The following is a 13,457-nucleotide window of genomic DNA, read 5'->3' on the forward strand; positions in this document are numbered from 1 at the left end:
GATTAAATTTGCTCTTTCAGGTTAATAAATGCTATGACTCTCGTTGGGTACTTTGATAAAATTCATGGCTGAAATTTGTTTCAGCTTGGTCCGTGATAAAGTGCAGCTCACTAATTAGTTTCCATTTTCATCAAGACTTATGCGTTGCGATACCCAAAGATAAATGTAGCCGGCAATATTATTATTTAATTAATGTTAGACAAAAAACAGATCGAAACCTGTTTTTTGTTCATAATGCGAAAAAAATGTGATTACATTTTTATAAGCATTTAGATTTTTCAATTAAAAATATATCGGTTCGGCGATTAAATAAGTTTGGAATCACTTTTTAAACAATAATAACATCAACAAACGCTTCACTTGGCACAATGAGTACGATTGTGTTAAAATATGAAAATTACATCTCATAAATTTTATGTTTTTAAATTCCTACAATATTAACTAAGTTATTGTAAAAGCCGAGATGGCCCTGTGGTAAGAACGCGTGAATCTTAACCGATGATCGTGGGTTCAAACCCGGGCAAGCACCACTGAATTTTCATGTGCTTAATTTGTGATTATAATTCATCTCTTGCTTTACGGTGAAGGAAAACATCGTGAGGAAACCTGCATGTGTCTAATTTCACTGAAGTTCTGCCACATGTGAATTCTACCAACCCGCATTGGAGCAGCGTGGTGGAATAAGCTCCAAACCTTCTCCTCAAAAAGAGGAGAGGAGGCCTTTAGCCCAGCAGTGGGACATTCACAGGCTGTTACGGTATTGTATGATAAATCTTTTAAAGTACTAGTCCTTTGTGTAACAAGATGAAAGAAAGTTTTATTATTACAGGTTGGTGAAACTTTTAATGATGAAATATTAACCGTGTTCCTTTTGTTTGTTTTGCAACTGATACGCCTCTAAAAAAACATAAACTTGTGACATAAAATATGTATGCTTTACTTAATATTATTACATAATATATAACGTAATATATTTAAGCACGATATCAATTATAGACGGTGAAGGAAAACATCGTGAGGAAACTTGCATGTGTCTAATTTCATTAAAATTCTGCCACATATGTATTCTACCCGAATTGGAGCAGCGTGGGGGAATATGCTCCAAACCTTCTCCTCAAAAGGAAAAGGAGGCCTTAGCCCAACAGTGGTACATTAACAGGCTGTTACTCATAATATATAACAACACATGAACCAATTACATATATGTATATTTTACCAGCTCATAAGATATTCTATCGCTAAACAACAATACTAAATATTGTTGTGTTCATGTTTGAATGGTAAGCGAGCTAGTATAATTACAGGCACAAGGGACTTAACATAGTTGTTTCCAAGGTTGGAAACGCATTGGCGAAGTAAAGTATCGTTTATATTTCTTAAAGCTCCAATGTGGTGACAACTTACCATCAGGAGACCCATTTGCCAGCCCATCTACATATTTTATAAAAGAACAAAAGAATGTATTTCGTCATAATTCGTAATAATATATTTATTAGCTTAATGCCAACTTTAATTCACAGTGAATAAATAAGGAAAGCTGGATGCTGTCTCATCCTGTAATGATCTGAGGACCCATGTCAAAGTTTCAACGATGCGTCAAATTGCTCAATGATTAATTACCTCCTATATCCTAGTTATTACTCCATTAGAAAGGTATATTTATATACGTAACTTATTTTATTAATTAAAAACTGATTGCGAGAATAAAAATAAGCCAAAAAATAGACTATTTTGTATTTTTTTTTATAGAATAGGAAGGCGGACGAGCATAACCATAAAGGTCACCAAACGCCCTTAGACATTGGCATTGTAAGAAATGTCAACCATCGCTTACATAGCCAATGCGCCACCAACCTTGGGAACTAAGATTTTATGTCCTTTGTGCCTGTAATTACACGGGCTCACTCACCCTTCAAAGCGGAACACTACAATATCAAGTATTGTTGTTTTGCGGTAGAATATCTGATGAGTGGGTGGTACCTACCCAGACGAGCTTGCACAAAGCCCTACCACCAGTGAAATTAATATGTAATATTGATAAGGAAAATTTTCATGTGCTTAATTTGTGTTTATAATTCATCTCGTGCTTAACGGTGAAGGAAAACATCGTGAGGAAACCTGCATGTGTCTAATTTCAATGAAATTCTGCCACATGTGTATTCTACCAACCCGCATTGGAGCAGCGTGGTGGAATAAGCTCCAAACCTTCTCCTCAAAAGGGAGAGGAGGCCTTAGCCCAGCAGTGGGACATTAACAGGCTGTTACTATTACTGTTACTGTTACTGATAAGGAAAAAGGCCCTTTTAATTATAAAATTAATTAAGAGCTGCTACTACTACTTTGTTTTACACGAAAACCCTAAATAGAAATAGGAGTTTTTAGTAAATAGCTCGTAGAAACTATCGAGCGAGAAAAATTGCTCTCCAATTAATAAAAAAAATTAAATTTATTTTAATCTTATCCTTATCTTTTTAAAAAGACAACGACGTAAATATTTATATTAATTCAAATCATAGAGACTTCATATTCATTTGCTAATTTAAATTTATACAGGATTAGATATCCTACGAAAACAAAGCCTCTTCTACTTTTCTTAGTTAAAGTTAAGACTTAGACTAAAAAAAATCTTTAAATTGGTTTATATATAATAATATTGCATTCTCCATACTGTAACATAACACATTTGCAACCAATTTCAATTTTAATTAGTGGCGTATTTACCCTATGGCCAAAGGGACACGTGCGTGGTCTTGTAGGGGTAGCAGCATTTTGATTTGTCTTTAACTTGAAGAACCTGCCTAATCAACTTTACACAATTGCTCTAAAACTCATTATTAGTTACCTACTGACCCTTTATTAACCATAAATAATTAATTTCATAATACGTAATTTTCTGAAATTCAAGGGATAGAAAATCAACACTGGTTTTTATTAACTTACCAAATAAAATTTTCGTTATCTAATTGAACAGTACATAGGACTACATAGGAACTAAATTATAAAGCTATTTTTTATCCAATACATCATCACGTGAATCGGATTATGTCGTAAGAATTTATTCAAACAAAAATAAGATGGCTCGGTAGTTGTTTTCGTTATTCTGAATTTCACTTTCGGCTCTTCGCTATTAAATCCAATTACTTAAACAAGAAAATGCTTTTGCGTTTTATTTTCGATAATCTTGCTATAATCTACAACCAATTTTATAAATTTGCAGATTTGCTCTGACTAAGCCGCAGATTTTGTGTTAACTCTAGACTCCAAAGCATCGTTTTCGTTGATACCCAGAGCAGAAACATTTCGTATGGACTAGATCCCAGAATACTTGTTATACTATAAACGTAGTCCACATTTAAGCTTAATGAAATTAACAAAGTCTTTCAGCAATGAATAAGGAAGGCACATTTTTGTCAAATTTGAAGCTGAATCTTTGATGTTTTGACTATTATAACTTTGAAATGGATTTTGGTATTTTATGACCACGTTTTTTTATATTCCTAATAACTTTACTATTTTTCGTGTCACATATACGAATCATTCTCTATCAAAATTGTTATTCTTTTTTGCACGATATGGCTCAGTGACATAAGAAAGTAAACGAAAGAAGTGCCAATTTTTAACTTGGATCAAACATTTTACTATGCAAACATACGCTTATGCACTATGTCTAAAAATTACAGAGTTGCATGTAAAATGTATTGATATGTGTATGATGTATCAATCAATAATCTGATTATAATTACTTCCCACAAGTTAGAAAAATGGAAACAATTAATAATTGTAATGAGAAAAATAACTTTTCTTTTTTTTCAGCCTTTTCCCGTCCACTGCTGGACGAAAGCCTCCCCCATAGAACGCCAACCATCCCAATAATAACATATCTTAATATAAATACTTTTGAAAAAATTCTTAATAGAGTTTTCATTCTTTTGTATATTTATTTAATTTGATGAAATAAACTCTGACAATAAATTATATTATCAAAACATTTATATGCGACAAATGAAACGCTGTGCCAACTACCAATTGACATTTCCAACAAAATGATAAGTGTATGCACAGCTAACGAGTCGATTCAGTTCGAGCATCTCCTATACAAGGAAAATGCAAACTAGCATTGTTTTCTACAAAATTGTGATGCGTCGAGAGTAATATATGCGACAAGATGTAGAAGTCTCTTGAATGTTATGTTACGTAAAACCGTGTATAATTCCTTTTACAAATATTAGGTCCTTACATATGAAATTGGCGATTTGTAAGGAAGGAATATAAAGTCAATTTTTTTTATACAATATATTTAATTAATCAAAGTATGCACCGTTGTTATCTATGCACTTTTGCCATCTCATAGGTAGTTCATTGATCCCTTTACTAAAAAACCATGAGACATATTTTTTTCCATAAAAGGAAACAAAAATATTGGTAGTCAAAACATTATTTCTTTCGATCAGACAGTTTGTTTACCCTTAAAGCTATCGTAAAATAAAATATTTATAAATAAATATCTACATTTTTATATTTTATTAAAACTTAAATAGATCTACTTACTTCTGAAGTCGTCTTACTTTGCACTTTGTGATAATTTATTTTGTGACCACTTTAGCTAGTCGTGTAATACACGAGATTAGAATAATTAACACTAATGTGTTTAATTAACGACTAATGTGCTTTACGAAACAGAATAAGTTGCATGTAAACAATTATTAACAAATATGAGTAAGTGAACTCTAGACTTTTTATCTCAGAAAACGTTTATATTCAATTGCAATTCAATAAAATCGTTAAGAAACGTTTATGTATTAACGGATAGTATAAAACTATTAATTTCTTATATGATAGGACCTAGGGAATATAAAGATCGCCTCCAGGCCGTATCAAATATAAACATGGAAATTGGAAAAAACAAAAAAATCTCCGGTCACGTAGTTCTTTTAAAAATCAATAAATAAGTGTAATCAATAAATAAATACTTATATTTTGAATAAAAACTTTAGTTAACTAGGTTGACATTTTTTCGATGGGATAAAAGTCAACCAAAAACCAACTAGGGAAGCTACCACTTAAGGCTATCGTTTATGACCGTTATCACGTTATCGTTTGAATGACAAATATATATATATATATATATATATATATATATATATATATAACACAAATAAATGAGTTCTCCAATTTACGAGTATATATTTAAAATAATGCTGCAAAGGACTTTTCCGTAGACATTTCGTAGACCTGTTATAGTTTCCGCAACGTTCGCTTGGAAAGCGCCCAAGTCGACAATTTTCTCTTCGACGTTGTTGACGTAATATATCTTAAAAATTTATCAAACATTTTTGTTTTTTTTTTTTTGCTATGGTACGGTTTTTGTCTATAATATTATATTATTTAATCTAAATATTTATAACCTGTAAATATATCTAAAGAAAGAATCGAAATCGAAAGAAAGTTAACCTACATAATCAAAGAGCTACTTTACATTTCAATACAAAAAAAAAACTTTACAGCAAGACAATTAAATTACTAACCAAAATATGACTATGAAGTTATTTTACTAATAATTATTAATTGCAATATAAAAAGTATATAATTTTACAAAATTAAACTCCAAATGATTCTTAGTAACTATATAGTGTACTTTAACTATCCGAAAATGAAACAATAATAAAGTAAAAACAATTATTGATTAGAACTCTATCCACGCCAAAATCGATATATCCATAGGCTACATAGATAGGCAATTAATGTGGCAATCAAACTGACACGTGCCTTCTCTCTACTCTCGTAATCAAGTTTACAGATTGTTTCGGTACGGAAACATAAATATGAAAATATGAAGATATCCGATATCCTTTACGAACGTATATTTTCATGTTTGGATTACCTGACCTGAGACTCGAATTTGGTAAATTTATCTTTCAAGATGTTGTTTACGCATTCAAATTTCTATTCTTACTCAGATTCACGAAAATCGTACATATAATGTGAATCCTTATAATATTAAATGTAACAATCTATACCTATGATCCTTTTTTTGGGCGCATCTGCCATTAAGGGAGGGGTTAGCCCATACTCGCCGCGCTGGGCAGGCGTGTTGGCGAGCGCAGTAGGGGGGTAAGATGTTTATGGGAGGGGGGACGCTGCTGCCCATCCCCCCTTTTCCCCGGTGGACAGGTGGACCGACGACCTTAAGAAGGTGGCGGGCACCAACTGGATGCGGAAGGCGGAGGACAGGGAGCTTTGGCGCACCTTGGGAGAGGCCTATGTTCAGCAGTGAACAACGATTGGCTGTTGATTGATTGATTGATTGATACCTATGATCCAAGGTGATAACATATAACTGTTATATGATAACCAGTGAGCTTATAAAACTGCAGATCCCTAGTTCAAATCTGTCATTTCACCGATCAGCCTGAAATTTAGTTAACTTGTCTTGAAAAGTACAAAACCGTTAGTCCTGCGTCTACTATGATGACACGTCTGAAAAGATATAACCTATTTTATTCTATCAGATTATGAGAGTTTCGAAAAAGTAAGTTTGCTTTTGTTGTATTGTCTTTGAGATTAACCACTGTGCCGAAATTCCGTCGATGGTCACGTTAACTAGTTTTTGGCCGCGGCTTCGCCTACATTTAACGGGGGAAGGAAGGGGCAAGTGTTAATAGCCTATGTCCGTCCTTGTCCTTGTGTTCCAGCTTGGTGCGTACCAAATTTCATCAAAATCGATTATGTAGTTTAGCCGTGAAAGCGTGACAGACATACAGAGTTACTTTCGCGTTTAATATATAATATTAATAAATAAAAAATAAAATTTGGTAAAAGTTGGTATAGCTAACAAACTAATTCTCAAAATGAACTGAGAACTTCTAAATATATATAATCAGAACATATTTTTAACACCCACAAGATACCAATAAAGAAATTAATTAATCAGCTTACAATTACACGCTTACCCTGCATTTGGTGAAATGGGATATAGAGGCACCGAGATTTTATTATGATGTAATACTAATGTTTCTGTAAATAAATATTGGTTTTATAAAATGAACTTTATAAAAAGTTAGTTATGAAAAAAAAATCTACTGACTTAACAATTTAATTCGAAGAAAGAAGACAATATTATTTATTCGATATATATTAATATTATTTTATAAGCCATTCAAAATCAATGATATCATTATTATATTGTAAAACATGAGTTCCCCTTTTCTAAGGTTAACATGTCCTCATTGCCCCAGTTCGGCGCGAACGTTTAACTCGCATGGGCTTAAAATACATATTGGGCATAAAAATAAGGATGTGGCTCGTTTCCCTGTCGGGACCGCTAGCGCGCAGCAGTCCCTTCAACCCGACGACGACGGTATAAGTGCACCATCTCTGGGTTCACAGCCTCCTATCAATGTCCTTGATGGTCTAGCGTCACTCAGGAGATCTGTAAGGGTGCTAAGGCATGTTCCTAAGGGAGTGAGGAACCTAGCGGCCGGTAGATTGTGCGACATTATAAGAAGGTGTATTGAGACCAATGGAACAACAGATTGGTGTACACTGCTCACATTTTCTTATACTGCGCTTAAATTACCACTTCTGCAGGGCTCGGGTAACCTTACGTCCAAAGTGAAGGCCAACATAATATCCTGTGGCGCACCCGATGATGTCGATAAATGTCCTATAGAGCATCTTCAGTCCAAAAGGCGATCGAGTCAAAGGTGTTTGAGGGTGACTTGAGGGGGGCAGTGCGCTTGTTAATGTCTGATGATGCAATAGCACCGCCTGGTCCCGAAACTCTAGCTTCCTTGAGGTCCAAACATCCATCCCCATCGCGTCCATTAGCTTTTCCTCTGGCGCCGGATCGATCCATTCAAATCTTAAAAGTCAAAAAGGAAGACGTAGTCCAGGCTCTAGGCAGTTTTCATAATGGTTCAGCGGGCGGTTTGGATGGTATTCGTCCAGTTCATTTAAAAGAGCTGATCACGAATTCTGCAGGGGACAACGGGCAACGTTTGCTTGAATCTTTGGTTGATTTGTGTAACTTCCTTCTTAGTGGGCAATTAAATCCGGAAGTTTGTCCATATATGTACGGGGCGAGTCTGTGCGCGCTGTCAAAAAAAGATGGGGGCATTAGACCAATTGCAGTGGGGAGCATCTTTCGTCGTTTAGTGGCTAAGCTAGGGTGTCGTGCTATTAGAGAGGATATGGCCAAATACCTCCAGCCGCACCAGTTGGGGTTCGGAACCCAAATGGGGTGTGAGGGAGCAATACACGCAACACGTACATTTGTAACAGAGCCAGGGAACGCAGATTGTGTAGTGATAAAATTAGATCTTAAGAACGCGTTCAACTCAGTGGAAAGGGACGTACTCCTTGTTGAGGTCAGTAGAAACATTCCTTCTCTTTATCCATTTCTTCAACAGGTCTATCAGTTCCCTTCTAAGCTCTTCTTCGAAAATTCCCTAATACTTTCCCAAGTTGGTGCACAGCAGGGGGATCCGCTTGGACCACTTACTTTCAGCCTTGCAATCCATAAGGCAATCTTGTCCTTAAAATCTCCTCTTAATATATCTACCTACCTACCTACTAGATGATGGCACTATTGGGGGAAAGCCAGAAGACGTGAGGCAAGATATCCTTACTTTGATTCCCCTCTTTAAAGACTTAGGGTTAGAGATTAACTCGGATAAGTGCGAGTTTTTTCAATGTGGAGCCGGCCCCTTTAATAAATTCTCCCTTTTCTCTTCCATTCTACCTGGCCTCAAGGAGCTGTCTCGTGAAACCTTTAATCTTCTGGGTTCACCTATTTTTCCGGAGGCTGTTCCCGAAGCTATTGAAGTCGGGAGACGTCATCTTTTACTTGCTCAGAACCGTCTCACTGGGATCTCTGCGCATGTAGCCTTGGTTCTGTTGAGAATGTGTTTTGCGGTACCAAAGATTACCTATCTTTTAAGGACGTCTCCTGTCTGGTTGTTCCCTCAAGATATATCTTCCTTTGATAGCTCCTTAAAGTGTACGGTGGAAAGTATTTTGAATGTGTCATTGAATGAAACTCAGTGGAGCCAAGCCTCTTTGCCTGTACGGTCTGGGGGTCTAGGTGTGCGACGAGTGAGGGATGTGTGTCTGCCTGCCTTTCTCGCATCGGCGCATGGGGTTGTTAGTCTGGTCTCTAAAATTTTATCGTCCGTTGGAGGCAGGACTATCATACCTTTTGCTGCTGAGGGAGTAGCGAAGTGGGAGACGCTCTTCCCGAATGCACCCCTTCCTGGATTTCCAGAAAGGCAGCGTTCTTGGGACGATGTGGGGTACAAGTCTGAGCTCGACCGACTTGTCAGTGCGGCTGGGGGAGCGGATTTGGCCAGACTCAGAGCGGTGTCGAGGACGGAGTCTGGAGCTTGGTTGCAGGCTTTGCCTTCCCCCTACTTTGGGACTCTTCTCGACAGTGACTCTTTGCGTGTGGCTGTGGCTCTCCGCCTTGGCTGCGATGTTTGTCAACCACACCGATGCATCTGCGGATCCATGGTGGGTGCCAACGGTCATCACGCATTGAGTTGCGGACGATGCTCGGGGAGATTTCCCCGACACCACGCTCTAAACGACATTGTCCGGAGAGCCTTGGTTTCGGCGAATGTCCCATGCGTCCTGGAACCACCAGGTCTCAGTCGCTCCGATGGCAAGAGACCGGATGGCTTGACACTGGTCCCATGGCAAAGGGGAAGAAGTTTGATATGGGATGCTACCTGTGTCAATACCTTCGCGGCCTCTCACCTGGCCCACACAACACGGACGGCTGGGGCGGCTGCTGAGAGTGCAGCAGCGAAAAAACGGGAGAAGTATGCCCCCTTTTTAAAAAATTATTTATTTGTGCCACTAGCGGTTGAGACGTCGGGATGTTGGGGGTCGGATGCCCTCAGTTTAATAAGGGAAATTGGCTGTCGCCTTAGAGAGAGGGGATTTGACAGTCGCTCCGGGTCACACTTGGCACAAAGGTTGTCCATTGCCATACAACGCGGAAATGCGGCCTGCATTATGGGCAGCTTTGCGTCGGGTGGGAATCGGGAGGGACTATTTTAAAATTTGACTAAAATAATAAAAATGAATAATGTAAATTTAAATAAAATCCTTTTATAAGACGTTTTAAGTATATTATTCTTATTTCTCTTTTATATATAAATTGACTATATTTTTTATATTCAGGCAGTTTCATCGTATTCAATAAAAACTAATTAAAATGTTATTGCACAAGTTTTACTAATAAGTATGATAAATATAATGAGAATAATAAATAATTATATTTCAGTATGAAATCGAATTCAATAAACTTTAATATCGCATCATAGAATTTAAAATTTATTTCATAATTATATTTGTAACAGAGCCGACTAAGCCCAATGGATAGAATAAGTATCTTAATAGTTAAGTCGCAAGTTCAAATTCAGGCAATCTCTACTGAGTGTTCATGAACTTAGCTTTATTCATAATTCATCTCGTGCTCAGGTGGCGGAGAAAAAATGTATTAAAATCTGTAAGTGTCATAGTGTTTCGTTTTTCTTAAGAGAAGAGGAAGTATTTAGCTGTCGGTTGGGCATCACCAGCGTACTTTTAATTATCTATTTTAATGCTTTTATTATAACAGTGAGAATGAACCCTTTCACTGGTAGATAGAAAAATAGAGTCGGCAAGTATTTTTATATTAACTTTATTTATTGCTGCCGCGGCTCGCTTTGCTGGGTCACGATTGTTGCATTCCTGGAATATTTCTAGATACGACTTACGACACAATGCCACTCATAGTTACGTAGTTTTATATTTACTTATATTGTCTATGATCGTAGTAAATGTTTATATGAAATTTGAAATAAAAATATGAAAACATTAAATATAAAAATATGACATATACCTTTTAAATAACATATGCAAGTTTCATTCTCCACCTATTATAATTTTTTTATAATAGGTGGAGAATGAATTAAAAGAAATTACTTGTACTTTTTTATTTATAAAAAATTACAATTGGTAAAATCATTAGATTCATAATATTTTGTGTATGTATATTTTACGTCATTTATTATAATTAAAATTGTTGAATTATGCAAAATAATAATACATTGTAATTGTCGTTTACACACTTAGCGGTTGATCTTTTAATAGACCCCAATTACTAGACATAATAAAATCAGCAGCAATTTCATTAACAAACATATGAAAACGTAGTTTTACATGACCTAAAATTACAAACAATCCCAACCTGTTTATCAGCAGTAATCTATATAATTAAAGCACATGATTAGATTTTATAAGTTTTCACTAAAATGAAAACGGTAGGTGTTATAATTAATGAATGCTATATATGTAATGTATACGTATATGTACTTAATATAGAATGTGAGATGTGTTCATGTAATATTATATGACAGCTATTTAACCTGGTTTATTACCAGATTTGGCCGACCTTTGACATCGATGTCTTGCGTCGTTTCATATCGCCCGCTTCACAAACATATAATATACATACACATTATATTTAATATCGTTTTTACTTTGTCCTGTGTCTAGTGTTGTGATATATTTTTGCTATTTTTTTTATAATATAAAGATATGTATAAATATATATTAAAATATATGTATTTTGTTTAAAAGATTAAAAACCAAACATCCTTAATAAAGGGTTGTTCATTAATTGAAATTCAACTTCATAAATAATTGGACAAGGTTCTGACAGCCGTCGTGGTTCTGAAATATTTATAAAGACGAAATCGTTCCACCCTATTTACTTAATATTGTTTTCGAATAACTTATATAATATCTTGTTGCTTGTATAGTATTTTATTAAATTTTCATGAATAAAAGAATTTTGTTAAAATCCACATGAATAAAAGGAAGGAATATTATCCTTCCTACAAATAATTCTTCTTGTAAGCTATTTACAACCTTATCTGATCAGTTGTGACATAACTCTTATCCAGGCAGCAATAAAATTAAAGGAGCTGTGAAATTTACGAGCAGTCGGTTTTTATGTTCCTTAGACGGTTTTACAACTTGAAGTAATTATATCGCTCCTACTGAAATAACGTCTTTAAATAAATTAGAATATTTCGTCGTTCGTGGTATTTATCAATATACAGATATATCCCAAATCTATAAACGCTATATCTATCAATAACTTTAATCTCCTTTGTATGTCAACCGATTTTCTTTCACTTTTTTGTTTTGCGCGTATTATTGATGAATTTTAGCGTTTTAACAAAGACAATTTGGAAATAAAAGTATCAAATGTTCGAAACATATATTATGTTTTCCTCAAAATTTAAATAAGCATTGTGATCGAATTTCGACAACAACGCGAACATACATATCATAAAAACATATTTTACAAATCATATTGATTGAAAAAAGGACTTGACGAGTCGGTCGGCGTGGTTGGTAGATACTTGCCTTTCACGCCGAAGGTTGTGGGTTCGATTCCCACCCAGGACAGACATTTGTGCGTATGAACATGTATGTTCGTCCTGAGTCTGGGTGTAATTATCTATATAAGTATGTATTTACAAAAGAAAAGTAGTATATGTAGTATATCAGTTGTCAGGTTTCCATAGCACAAGCTTTGTACAAGCTTAATTTGGGATCAGATGGCCGTGTGTGAAAAATGTCCCAGGATATATATTATTATATTATATTATAAAGGAGATAATCCTTCATAACATTTGAAATTATAATTGTATTAGTAATTATCCGAGAAGAAAAAAGCCGAGATGGCCCAGTGGTAAGAACGCGTGAATCTTAACCGATGATCGTGGGTTCAAACCCGGGCAAGCACCACTGAATTTTCATGTGCTTAATTTGTGATTATAATTCATCTCGTGCTTTACGGTGAAGGAAAACATCGTGAGGAAACCTGCATGTGTCTAATTTCATTGAAATTCTGCCACATGTGAATTCTACCAACCCGCATTGGAGCAGCGTGGTGGAATAAGCTCCAAACCTTCTCATCAAAAAGAGGAGAGGAGGCCTTTAGCCCAGCAGTGGGACATTCACAGGCTGTTACGGTTACGGTAGTAATTATAATTTACTCGAAGATCAAAGAGTTGGAAGACAAATTCATACAAATTATAATTGACTGAATTATTTATTAGTTAATAACATACAATTTAATGGTCTATACAAAAGTTTGACCAGCTATAGATTACATTTACAACCTACTACATGTCACTATTAAGTCTCATTTCGTTTATATTTACACTTAATAACACTCCTAGCAAACATACTTAGTTCTTTAAACATTAATATATATTATCTTTATGGACATAAATATGTAAAGTGTATTTAATTTATAATTATGACGTCCGCAGACTTATGTAGTCATTTTCGCAATAATGCAATACTTACATGCTAGTACGGAACGAAATCCACTACAACCATAATATTAAAACAAGTGTCTAATCTTTTAAAGTAACAAATTATGTTTTAACTTC

The sequence above is a fragment of the Nymphalis io genome, chromosome 8 (assembly GCF_905147045.1).
Source record: "Nymphalis io chromosome 8, ilAglIoxx1.1, whole genome shotgun sequence".
In the NCBI taxonomy this organism is placed as follows: domain Eukaryota; kingdom Metazoa; phylum Arthropoda; class Insecta; order Lepidoptera; family Nymphalidae; genus Nymphalis; species Nymphalis io.